This window comes from Fukomys damarensis, unplaced genomic scaffold, assembly GCF_012274545.1.
Source record: "Fukomys damarensis isolate Sample0158 unplaced genomic scaffold, DMR_v1.0_HiC HiC_scaffold_2, whole genome shotgun sequence".
Lineage (NCBI taxonomy): Eukaryota > Metazoa > Chordata > Mammalia > Rodentia > Bathyergidae > Fukomys > Fukomys damarensis.
The window spans coordinates 49,037,037-49,050,156 of record NW_022900914.1 but is presented as its reverse complement, the minus strand read 5'-3'; the positions used below and the strand labels follow the sequence as shown (position 1 = coordinate 49,050,156).

The following is a 13,120-nucleotide window of genomic DNA, read 5'->3' as shown; positions in this document are numbered from 1 at the left end:
AAATTGAACAACACTCTCCTGAACAATCAATGGATCACAGAGGAAATTAAAGAAGAAATCAGACAGTTTTTACAAATAAACGAAAATGCCAATACAACATACAGGAATCTATGGGACACAAAGAAAGCAGTTCTATGTGGAAAATTTATAGCACTGAATGCCCATACTAGGAAAATAGAACAAGTTCAAATAAACAGCCTACTGATGAATGTTAGATTCCTAGGAAAACAAGAGCAAGAAAAACCCAAAGCTTGAAAAAGAGAGGAAATTATAAAGATTAGAGCACAAATCAATGCAATGGAAACTAAGAAAATGATACAAAAAAAAAATAAATGAATCAAAGAGTTGGTTTTTTGACAGAATAAATAAAATTGATAAACCCTTAGCAAACCTTATCAAAAAAAGGAAAGAAAAGGCTATGATCCATGCAATTAGGAATGAAAAAGGTGAAGTCACAACAGATCCAACAGAAATCCAGAGGATCATTAATACCTACTTTGAGAACCTGTACTCTAATAAAATGGAAAACACAGAAGAAATGGACAGATTTCTAGATACTTATGAATTACCAAAGTAGAACAAAGAAGATAAAAACATTTTAAACACGCCAATTACAATCAGTGAAATTGAAAATGTAATTAAAAATTTACCAACAAAGAAAAGCCCAAGTCCTGATGGATTCACAGCTGAATTTTACAAGACATTTAGAGAAGAACTACTGCCATTACTCTTCAAACTTTTCAATGAAATTGAAAGGGAAGCAATACTTTCAAATTTATTCCTAGAGGCAAGTTTTACTTTGATTCCCAAACCAGGGAAAAACGCAACTAAAAAAGAGTACAGGCCAATCTCCTTAATGAATATAGATGCAAACATCCTGAATAAGATACTAACAAACAGAATACAGATGGATCATCAAGAAGATCATACATCCTGACCAAGTTGAATTTCTTCCAGGGATGCAAGGATGGTTCAACATACGTAGGTCAATAAATGTAATACACTATATTAACAAAGTCAAGGACAAAAACTCGATTGATGCAGAAAAAGCATTTGACAAAATTCAACACCACTTCATGACAAAAACCCTACAAAAAATTGGAATAGATGGTCTATGTCTCAACTTAATAAAGGCTATCTATGAAAAACCAACAGCCAACATCATATTAAATATCCAAAAACTGAAAACCTTCATGTTAAAATCAGGAATAAGACAAGGATGCCCATTATCACCACTCTTCTTTGATATAGTTCTGGAAACATTAGCCATAGCAATTAGAGAAGAGAAAGAAATTAAAGCAATACAGATAGGAAAGGAAGAAGTTAAACTGTTATTTGCTGACAATATGATACTCTACATTGAAGAGCCAAAAAGCTCCACCAAAAGACTTCTAGACTTAATTGCCACTTTTGGCAGAGTAGCTGGATACAAGATCCATACCCAAAAATCAATAGCCTTCTTGTACACAAATAACAGACTCACTGAGAGAGAAATTAGGGAAACAATTCCTTTCACAATAGCATTCAATAAATGAAGTATCTAGGAAATCTAACAAAAGAAGCAAAAGAGCTCTACACTGAAAACTACAGCACTCTGAAAAAAGAGATTGAAGAGGATATAAGAAAATGGAAAGATATCCCCTGCTCCTGGCTAGGAAGAATCAACATAGTGAAAATGGCCATACTACCAAAACTGCTATACAGATTCAATGCAATGCCAATTGAAATTCCAACACTATATTTCACAGAACTAGAAAGAAGAATACAAAAATTCATTTGATTAGCAAAAAGCATCCTGGGCAACAGAGACATGGCAGCGGGTATAACAATTCCCAATTTGAAACGATACTACAAAGCCACTGTGATAAAAACAGCATGGTACTGGCAAAGAAACAGACCTGAGGATCAGTGGAACAGACTGGAAGACACAAAAACAACTCCAGATGTACTCAGCTTCCTCATCTTTGACAAAGGAGCTAACCATTACCACTGGAGGAAAGATAGCCTCTTTAATAAATGGTGTTGGAAAAACTGGATCTCAACATGCCAAAGATTAAAACTAGACCCTTATCTCTCACCATGCACTAAATTAAAATCCAAGTGGAATAAAGAGCTAAATATTAAAACAGAAACACTAAACTTGCTGGAAGATAAGTAAGGCAGAACTCTGGAAGACATTGGCATAGGAAAAGACTTTATGAACAAATCTTCAGTAGCATGGGAACTAGCAGAAAGAATCAACAATTGGGATCTCATCTTATTAAAAAGCTCTGCACTGCAAAAGAAAGCATCAACAGAACCAGGAGACAACCGAAAATGTGGGAAAAAGTTTTTACCAGCTGCTGCTCAGACAAAGGATTATTATCTAGAATACATAAAGAACTCAAAACAATCAGACCCCCCAAATATAAAGACCCAATTCAAAAATGGGCATCTGAAATGAACAGATATTTCTCAGACAAATAAATAAAAGCAGCAAGGTAATATATGAAAAAATGTTCCACATCACTGGTCAATCGAGAGATGCAGATGAAAACAACACTGAGATTCCACCTCACTCCACAAAGAATGGCTGCTATCAAGAAATCACACAATAACAAATGTTGGCAAGGTTGTGGGGAGAAAGGAACCCTTTTCCATTGTTGGTGGGAGTGCAGACTGGTGCAATCACTACAGAAATCAATATGGAAATACCTCAAAGCGTTCCATTTGACCCAGCCATCCCTCTGCTGGGTATCTTTCCAAAAGAATTAAAAGAATCATATCACAGTGACATATACACACCTATGTTTATAGCGGCCCAGTTTGTAAGAGCTAAAACTTGGAAACAGCCCATTTGCCCATCAGTGGGAAACTGGATAAAGAACATGTGGTTTTTCTATAAAATGGAATACTACTCAGCCATAAAGAATGAGAAAGTAGATTCATTCATAGGAAAATGGATACATTTTGAGGATATACTCCTAAGTGAAATAAATAAACACATGTAAATACCAAATAGTTTCTCTGGCATTAAAAACTAAAATAGTACTCAAGATCCTAACGGGATAATTAGAAATGTGAAATAGAAAGAAAAGGGCTAAAGGTGTAGGGACAGTGTGAAGGGTAGGGGAGAGGGAATAAGGGAAAGGGAAAAAACATGAGAAAATGTAAAAATGGAATTAAAGTGTTGGTAGGAAGGGAAGGGAGGAGGTGGGGAAGGGAGGAGGTGGAGAAGGGAGGAATCAGACAAGGGGGAAAAATGAGAACCAAGATTTGTCATGCAAAGGTACAAGATCCCAGTAATGAATGTAACTGTACTATATACCTAGAATGTACCAATAAATTCAATAAAAAAGGAAAAGAAAAATAGAGAAGCTTAGGAAATTATGCAAACCACTAATGTACAATATAGGAAAGAAATAGAATATGGGAAAACAGCTTCAAATAGATATCCAGGAAATTAAAAATTCCATTGAAATTGTGCAAAGCCAAATGAATGAGAGTGAAGAGAGACTATCAGACCTAGGAGATGGGATTGTAGTTAGGGATTGTGAAAATAAAGATCTCTTCTAAATAACAAGGGAACATGAAAAAATACAAGAATTGCAAAATGATGGAAAGACAACGTAAGTTTGATTTGAGTCAATGAAAAAGCAGGGTCAGCATAAAGAACAGAAAAACCCTATTCACAGATGTGACCATAGAAAACATTCCAAGCATGAAAAAGAATTTCATATGTGGAAAAGTGAGGCATAGAAAACTGCAATCAGCCATGATGAAAATAAATCTACATCAAGGCATATAATAATAACAGATATTCAGTACAAGAAAAGAATATTAAAAGGTGTTACAAAAAGAAACATTGTGTATCTAGAATAGCCCATCAGAATCAAAGCAGATTTCTCACCTCAAACCCTTAAATCGAGGAAAGCTTGGAGTGAAGTATTTCAAACTGAAAGAGAAAACAACTTCCAAGTCAAACTGATATACCCTGCAAAATTATCTCTCAGAATTGATGGAGATGGCCAGGGATTTAGCTCAGCAGTGCCACCGCCTGCCTCACAAGCACAAGGTTCTGAGTTCCATTCCAGGTAACAAAAGCAAATCAAAACAATTTTTATGTCTTCTTCGTTCAACGTGGGAAATTCATATGTATCTTGAAATCTGTTCATTTTTTCCTGTGTTCTCCATTTTATTAGAGTACAGGGTCTCTAAGTAGGCACTGATCCTCTGGATTTCTGTTGGCAATGTTGTGACTAAACAATGCAATTACAATCAGCGAAACAGAAGAAGTAATTAAAAGTTTGCCAACAAAGAAAAGTCCAGGTCCTGATGGCTACACTGCTGAATTCTACAAGTAACTTAGAGAAGAACTATTGTCACTACTCTTTAAACTTTTCAGTGATATTGAAAGGGAAGCAATACTTCCAAATTCATTCCTGGAAGCAAGGGTCACTTGATTCCAAAGCCAGGGAAATATCCAACCAAAAAAGAAAACTACAGGCTAATTGCCCCAATGAACATAGCTGCAAAATCCTCCCTAAGATACTGGCAAAACAGAATACAAAGGTTCATCCAGATCATACACCCTGACCAAGTCAGTTTTATCCCTGGGATGCAATGATGGTTCAACATTCGTAAATCAATAAATGTAATACACCAATTAACAGAGTCAAGGAAAAAATAACATATGATCATTTCTATAGATGAAGAAAAATCATTTGACAGAATTCCACACCCATTTATGATAAAACCCTTCAGAAAACTGGAATAGATGATCTTTATCTCAACCTGATAAAGGCTATGAAAAACCTATAGCCAACATCATACTAAGGAGTCAAAAACTAAAAACCTTCACACTAAAATCAGGAACAAGACAAGGATGTCCACTATCACCACTCCTGTTCCATATAATTTGGCAAACATTAGCCATAGCTATTAGACAAGAGAAAGAAATAAAAGGAATAAAGATAGGAAAGAAAGAAGTTAAACTGTCATTATTTTCTGATGATTATGATACTCTACATAGAAGACCCAAAAAACTCCGCCAAAATTCTTCTAGTCTTAATTTACAAATTCAGTGAAGTAGCAGGATGCGAGGTAGACACTCAAAATTCAATAGGCTTCTTGTACACAAATAAGAGACTCACTGAGTGAAATTAGGGAAACAATGTCTTTCACACTAGCATCCAAAAAAATGAAATATCTAGGAATCAATCTAACAAAGGAAGCAAGACCTCTACATAGAACACTCCGAAAAAAGAGATGTAACAGGATATAAGACTATGGAAAGACATCCCTTGTTCTGGGGTAGGGAGAGCCAATATCGTGAAAATGGCCATACTTTCAAAACTGTTATCCAGATTCAATGCAATCCCTATTGAAATCACATCAGTATATTTCACAGAACTAGAGAAAACAACACATAACTTCATTGGGAATCAGAAAGACCTAGAATAGCAAAAGCAATTCTAAGTAAAAGAGACATGATGGGGGGGTGTATCACAACTTGAAACTATACTACAAAGCCACTGTGATTAAAAACACGTTGGTACTGGCCAAAAAATGACCTACTCAGAGGATCAGTAGAATAGATTAGAAGATGGAGAAACAACTCCAGACATACTCAGCTAACTCATCTTTGACAAAGGAGCCAACCATCCTCACTGGAGGAAATGTAGCCTCTTCAATAAATGGTGTTAGAAAAACTGGATTTCCACTTGCCAAAGATTAAAACTAGACCCCTATCTTTCAGCATACACTAAACTAAAATCTTAGGGCATTAAAGATATAAATATTAAAGTAGAAACACTACACTTTCTGGAAGATAAGTTAGTTAGAACTCTTGAAGATATTAGCACAGGAAAAGACTTTATGAACAAATCCTCAGTAGCATAGGAACTAGCAGAAAGAATCAAAACTGGGATCTCATCTTTTCAGAAAAGCTTCTGCACTGCAATAGAAATCACCAGCGGAGCTAAGAGACAACCCACAATGTGGGAAACATTTTTACCAGGTGTTCCTCAGACAAAGTTCTACTATCTAGAATATATAAGGAACTCAAAAAAATCAGGTCCCCCAAAAGAAAGACCCAATTCATCAGAAATGACAAGACGTTTCTCAGACACAGACATGAAAGCAGCAAAGAAACATAAAAAAATGTTCAACATCACCGGTTATTAGAGAGATGCAGAAGAAAACAACAGTGAGATTCCACCTCACCCCAGAAAGAATAGCTGCTATCAAGAAATCAACCAATAACAAATGCTGGTGGGATTCTGAGGAGAAGAATTCCCTTCTTCACTGTTGGTGGGAGTGAAGATTGGTGCAACCCCTGTGGAAATCCATATGGAGATGACTCAAACAACTAGGATTACAAGTCCCATTTGACCCAGCTAGTCCTCTGCTGGGTATCTTCCCAAAAGAATTAGAATTATACCACAGCGATGTATATGCACCCATTTTTATAGCAGCACAGGTTGTAATAGCTAAAATTTGGGAACAGCCCAATTGCCCATCAACTTGAGGCTGGATAAGGAAGTTGTGGGTTTTTATTTAATGAAATGGAGTAGTACTCAGCCATAAAGAATGAGAAAGTAGAGACATTTATAGCTAAGTGGATGCACATTGAGATCATACTGTTAGTGGAATTAATAAGACACACGTATAAATACCAAATAGTTTCTCTTGTGTGAAAAACTAGAAATGTAAATAAGGAACAAAATGTATAACTGATAATGGGTAATATGAAAAAAAGGTCTAAAAGAGTAGAGAAAGTTGGGGAGGGGAAAAGTAAAAATGGGAAAGAAATAAATGAGCACAGGGAAAACATGGAAACAATGTCTTTGTAAACAGGAAAGGGTGGAGGGCATGAAGGGAGGCAGGAGAATGGGGAAGAAATAAGGTCCAAGATAAGTCATGTAAAGGTACAAGATCCCAACGATTAACTGTATTGTATACCTAAAATATACCAATATATTTAATAAAAAATAAAACAAAAATGGATAAAGAAATAAGATACTTCCATGACTAAGAACACCTGAAAACAATTCATGACCACCAAACCAGCTCTACAAAATATTCTGAAAAATATTTCAGAAAGCGATAATGAAGATCACAATTCCATGAAAGCCAACAAGAAGAAGGCACTAGGGTAGGCAAGCAATTCAACAGAGGATAAAGACAGGGAAGCAACAACAGGAAAATAATATGACAAAGATAAGCAAAATGCGTATCAGTTGTAACCATCAATGTGAATGATTTTAATTCACCAATCAAAAGACAGACTAGCAGAATGGATTGAGATCCAATAACTTGGTGCATACAAGAAACACTTTTAACTCAGAAACAAATTTACAGACTGAAAGTCCAAAGATGGAAAACAATACTTCATGTGAGAGGAACCCAGTAAAAAGCAGGAGTAGCTATTCTATTTGCAGACAAAGTGAACTTAAATTCAAGACTGATCAGAAGAGACAAAGAAGGTCACTACATACTTGATAAGGGAAAACTCCAAGAATATATGCACCAAATACCATATACTCAACTATATAAAACAAATATCAACAGATATGAAAAAATGAAAGAAGCACTAACACAATTATAATGGGGACCTCAACACTCCACGGTCACAAATAGGTGGATCAGCCAGGAAAAAATTCAACAAAGAAATATCAGAGCTGAACCAAATCTATAAAAAAATTGACTTAGAAGATGTCTATGGAGTGTTGTACCCCACAAGATTAGAATATATGTTCTTCTCAGCTGCACGTGGGATGCTTTCCAAAACAGACCACATACTAGTGGATAGAATATACTTAACTAAATACAAAGGAAATTATCCATGCATATTATCAGACCATAATGCAATGAAATTGAAAATGAATGACACAAAAACTTCACAAACACATGAAAATTGAATAACAGCATCCCGAACAACCAATGGGTCACAGTTGAAATTGAAGAAGAAATTACACAGTTTCTACTATTAAATTATAATGCCAGTATAACATACCAGAACTTATGGGACACAATAAAAGCCGTCCTACATAGGACATTTCTAGTGGTGAACTCTCACATCAGGAAAACAGTGGTCAAGTAAACAACCTAATGCTCATCCTCAAACTTCTAGAAAAAGTACAATTAAAGCCCACAGCTCATATGAGGGAGGAAAGTATGAAGATTAGAGCAGGAAATAATGTACTCAAGACTAAGAAAATAATACAAAAAAACCAATGAATCAAAGACTTGGTTCTCTGAAAGACTGAATTAAAATTGAGAAACCCTCAGCCAATCTTAATAAAAGATGGAAAGAAAAGACTCAAATTCATGTAACTAAGAATGAAAAGCGTGAAATCACAATGGATCCTGGAGAAATCCAGAAGACCATCAACACCTATTTCAAAAACATTTGTTCTAATAAGATGGAGAAAGCACAGAAGAAATGGAAAGATTCCTAGGTACATATGAATTATCAAAGCTGAATGAAGAATATACAAATTCCAAATATGCCAATAACAGTCACTGAAATAGAGGCAGTAATTAAAAACCTCCCAACAAAGAAAAGCCCATGTCCTGATTGATTCACTGCTGAATTCCCCAAGCAAGTTAGAAAACAGCTTATGACAATACTCCTCTAACTCCTTAATGAAATTGAAAGGGAATCAATACTCCAAAAGCCATTTCCAGGAGCAAGTATTACCCTGATAACAAAACCAGAGAAGGATCCAAGCAAAAAAGTGAACTACAGTTCAATCTCTCTAATGAACATAGACTTTAATGAGATAATGGAAAACATAGTGCAGGAAATCATCAAGATTATTCACAATGACCAAGTAGGATTCATCTCAGGAATGCAGGGATGGATAAACACATGCAAATCAATAAATGTAACACACTATATTAACATAGCCAAGGACAAAAATCATATGATCCTCTCCATAGATGCAGAAAAACATTTGACAAATCCAACATTCATTCATGATAAAAAAAAAACCCACAGAAAATTAGAATCACTCATCGTTATCTCAATCTGATAAAAGGAATCTATGACAAAGCAACATTATGTGAAATCGTCAATCTAAACTCAGAAACAAGGTGAGGATGTTCAGTATTGCCACTCTTGTTCAAAATGGTTCTGGAAATGTTAGCTAGAGTAGTTAGACAGAGAAAGAAATAAAAATAATAAGGAGAGAAACAGATGAAGTTAAACTATCTTTGTTTCAGATGACATGATGCTCTACATAGAAAACCCCAAAAACTCCACCAAGAGACTCCAAGGTTCAATAACCAAATTCAGCCACAAGCTAGATACAAAGTCACAATGCAGAAACCTATAGCATTCCTGTACACAAATAATACACTCACTCAGAGAGAAATTAGGAAAACCACACTTCTTACAATAGCATAAACAATAAAATACAAAGGCACCAATCTAACAAAGGAAGGAACAGAACTTTACATTGCAAACTACAGTAATCTGAAAAAGGAAATCAAAGCAGCTATCAGAAAATGGAAACATATCCCTTGCTTGTGGGTAAGAAGAACCAACATAGTAAAAATGGCCATACTTTCAAAATTGTTATTCAGCTTTAATGCTATCCCAATCAAAACTCCAAAACCATACCTCACAGAACCAGAGAAAGCAGTCTTAAAATTCATTTGCAACCAGAAGAGACCTAGAATAGCAAGACCAATTGGTGAGGCAGGGCCGCCACCATCTCTAACTTTAAATTATACTACAAAGGTAATGGAGTGAAAACAGCATGTTACTGGCAAAAACAAGCAAACAAACAGAAAAACAAATAGACTTGAGGGCCAACGATTTGGCTTGGTGGTGCCTCCACCGGCCTCACAAACACAAGGTCCTGAATTGGATCCCCAGTATCCAAAAAACAAATCAAAGCACTACCCCCAAAAACCCCAAACACACTTGAGGATCAACGGAAGAGACCAGAAGATGCAGAAACAACTCTGAACCACTCAGACACCCTATCTTTGACAAAGGGGCCAAATATCTGCACTGGATGAAAGATAGCCTTCTTAATAAATGGTGCTGAAAAAACGGGCTTTCCACATGCTAAAGCTAAAACTCACCCCATGTCTCTCACCAGGCACTAAACTAAAATCCAAATGGACCAAAGATCTAAATATTAAAGCAGAAATACTAAATCTGCTAGAAGAGCGAATAGGTGGAACACTTGAAGACATGGATGTAGGCAATGACTGTATGAATGAAATCATGATCACACAGGAAATATTACCAGAATGTACAACTTGGATCTCATCTCATTGAAAAAACATCACTAACAGAGTAAAGAGACAACTAAAGGAGTGTAAGATAAAGAAAATGGTGGGGCCAGGGATTTAGCTCAGTGGTTCGGTGTCCTGCCTTGCAAGCACAAGGACTGGAGTTCACTCCCCAGTACGAGAAAAAAAAAAAAAAAAAAAAAAAAAAAAAAAAAAAAAAAAAAAAAAAGAAAAAAAAGAAAAGAAAATGTGGGGTTTTCTACAATGGAGTAGTACTCAGCCATAAAGAAGCATAAACTTGAGACATTTATAGCTAAATGGATGCACCTAGAGGCCATACTATTAGGTGAAATAAATCGGACACTCTTGTATAAATGTAGCATTGTTTCTCTGATGTGAGAAACTGAAAGTGTACCTAAAGACCAAAATGTACAATAAATATTGCACAATAGGAAGAAACTATTCAAATGGGAAGGGGCACAAGGGAGGAGGAGGAAGGAAAGGAATGAAGGGACAAGAAAAAATGAGAAAATAAAGATAAATTTTCAACAAAACTCTTGCAAAGAAGGGGAAGAGGGATAGAAGGGCGGGGAGAGTAATGGGAAACAAATAAGAATGAAGATGTATCATGTACAGGTACAAATTCCATGTGATGAATGTGATCATTATGTGTATCTAAACTGTACCAATGCTCTTAATTAATCATAGAAATGAAATGGGTGTGAGAAATGAACAGACGCTTCACAGAAAAGGAAATGCAAATAAACAACAGATATATGAAAAAATATTCAGCCTTTGACCATTAGAGACATTCAAATTAATACAGTGCAGTACTAAAAATGAAGAGAGATAATGAGAAAATAGAACAAAAAAAGGCATGTAGGTGGGGTGGGCCTGAGAGAAATGTGTCAAACCCCAGGTTTCGTTCTTCAGTGAAGGTGCATGACAGACTTTGTTATAATCATAACAAGTCAACATGAGTGACCACGTACGTACTTACCATGTGGCTATGCGAGGTCCTGCAGCTGTTTTTCCTAAAGTGTCTCAGAAAAGCTGGTAAAGGGGTGGAGGATTTAGCTCAGTGGTGCCCCGCCTGCCTGGAAAGTACAAGGTCCTGAGTTTGATCCCTGGTACTGGAAAAATTAAAAAAAAGCTGATAAAAAAGGACACAGCTCATGAGCTCAACAGCTGCAGCTCCAACTCTCATGATCTGATGCAGCCTTATGTTGTAAAATTAAAGTTTGCTTCCTGCTTTCTGGTGATGTCAGCTCCATGTGTTCTCTTTTCTTTGGGAACTTCGCCTGACTCGACTCCCTTTCATCCCATGGCATGGAGAGGTAGGAATACACATTTCTTTCTATTGAAACTATACCACTCTCTGACTCAGAACTCTTCTGTTGCCTGGAGGGCTGGCCTCCTAGACATAATCATTTTGCTTTTAGACCTCCTACATTCACTGCTTCAAATGGCCCCTTTTGTAAATATCTTTCTGATTTACCCTATTTACAATACGCAGTTCTACCTGCAGCCTGGGATCCTTCTCTTTTCCTATTTTTCTCCATAGCAAATATCCTCCTCGAAAAGCTAATTCGTGTTTCTCTAAAAAGAAGTGTTGTACCGATAAAGACAAGCCTCATAATTAAATGGAAATTAATTTGTAGCCTCTACCCTCCCTTGGAGGTTATAGAAAGATGACACATCAAATCTCAAGAGCTACTTAAGATAAAGAGGCTGACCTTTGGGAACCTACAGAAGAGAAAGAGGCTTATTTCATCCATGTACTGTCACCCTGTGTCTTAAATCTCTCAAATCACTGAGCTGAGTCAGCTCCAGTATCGTAAGTTAATAAGATATCTTGTAGTCAGACAGGGCCAGCCCTAGAGGAGCCCACACTGGGAACAATCCAGAAGCCAACAGGGTGGACAATCAAGACACATTCAATTAAGGCCCACATTCTAAAAGAAGACAAACTACTAGCCACCCCCCCACACCACCCACCCCCGACACACACTTGCTTCCCCTAGGGATAAGTAGCACTGACTGACATTCTAAGTAGGTATCAATCACCTGGGCAGGAGACCAAGATCTTAACAAACTCTTCCAGGAAAGGTCCCTGACCCATCCCTTACCTGAAATCCTTGTTCATTCCTTGTATGCTTTCTATGTGACTTGCTTCCCCATCGGATCCCCGTTTAATCAATAGGTCCTAAGCGACTGCACTTGTTGGAATCCTATTGGTTGATCATAATTTTGTCCCCTCTCATGTCCACCTTGTGATTTTTCATTGGGCCAATATTACCTAAGTGATTGTACTTGTAATATGACTTAGTTTTGTCCCTTCTTGAACCCACCTCACCTTGTGGCTTTGTCCCATGAGACACCTCTTAGAAGCAGGGTGAGTGGGTAACCCACTTTCCGGGTGTCCCTTCCTGTCCCTCTCAGACAGGAGCTCTCTCTCCCTCAATAAATTCTCCCTACGTTAACCTCCGTTGTCCCTAGAATTCATTCTAAGATTTTAGAGAACGCGAACTAGCATTTCGGATACCTAGCAGGTTTGGAAGTTACATCTATTCTACTGTGTCTAAATGACTCCTGTCAGAGTATTAAGCAAACTCAGTTCCACTGCCATGGAATCTCGTGCAGTGGAAGAGGCTATGTACATCTCCTGTTGTTAATGCCGTGTAGAGAAATAAAAAGAGAAAGATCCCAGCAAGCCCAAAGCGGGTTGGGCACAAAGCCGGAACTCAGGAGCAGACCTCTACTTCCGCGCCAGCTCCTTCCCGCCTCCGCTGCAGTAGCAAGTGTTCCCCTTCCTATCAGCGGCCAGGACTCGGATTGGGGGAAGGGTCAGGGAACCGACCAATGGGATCACTACCGCGGACATCCGGGG

General features: G+C 37.2%; 1 long non-coding RNA gene across 3 annotated transcripts in view; it reads right to left on the bottom strand.

Moving 5' to 3' along the window:
• The window catches only part of LOC117286514, a 63,802-nt gene extending 50,727 nt beyond the window's left edge, over positions 1–13,075 (bottom strand). The window contains exons 1-2 of one of the 3 annotated variants that reach the window (XR_004517675.1): positions 12,987–13,075; positions 11,231–11,363 (exon numbers count right to left, since the gene is read on the bottom strand). This is a non-coding gene — a long non-coding RNA (uncharacterized LOC117286514). Of the gene's footprint in view, positions 1–11,230; positions 11,364–12,359; positions 12,956–12,986 lie in introns of those variants that run through there. The other 2 variants (XR_004517672.1, XR_004517674.1) reach the window with 2 other exon arrangements.
• Between the last annotated feature and the right edge of the window lie 45 nt (positions 13,076–13,120).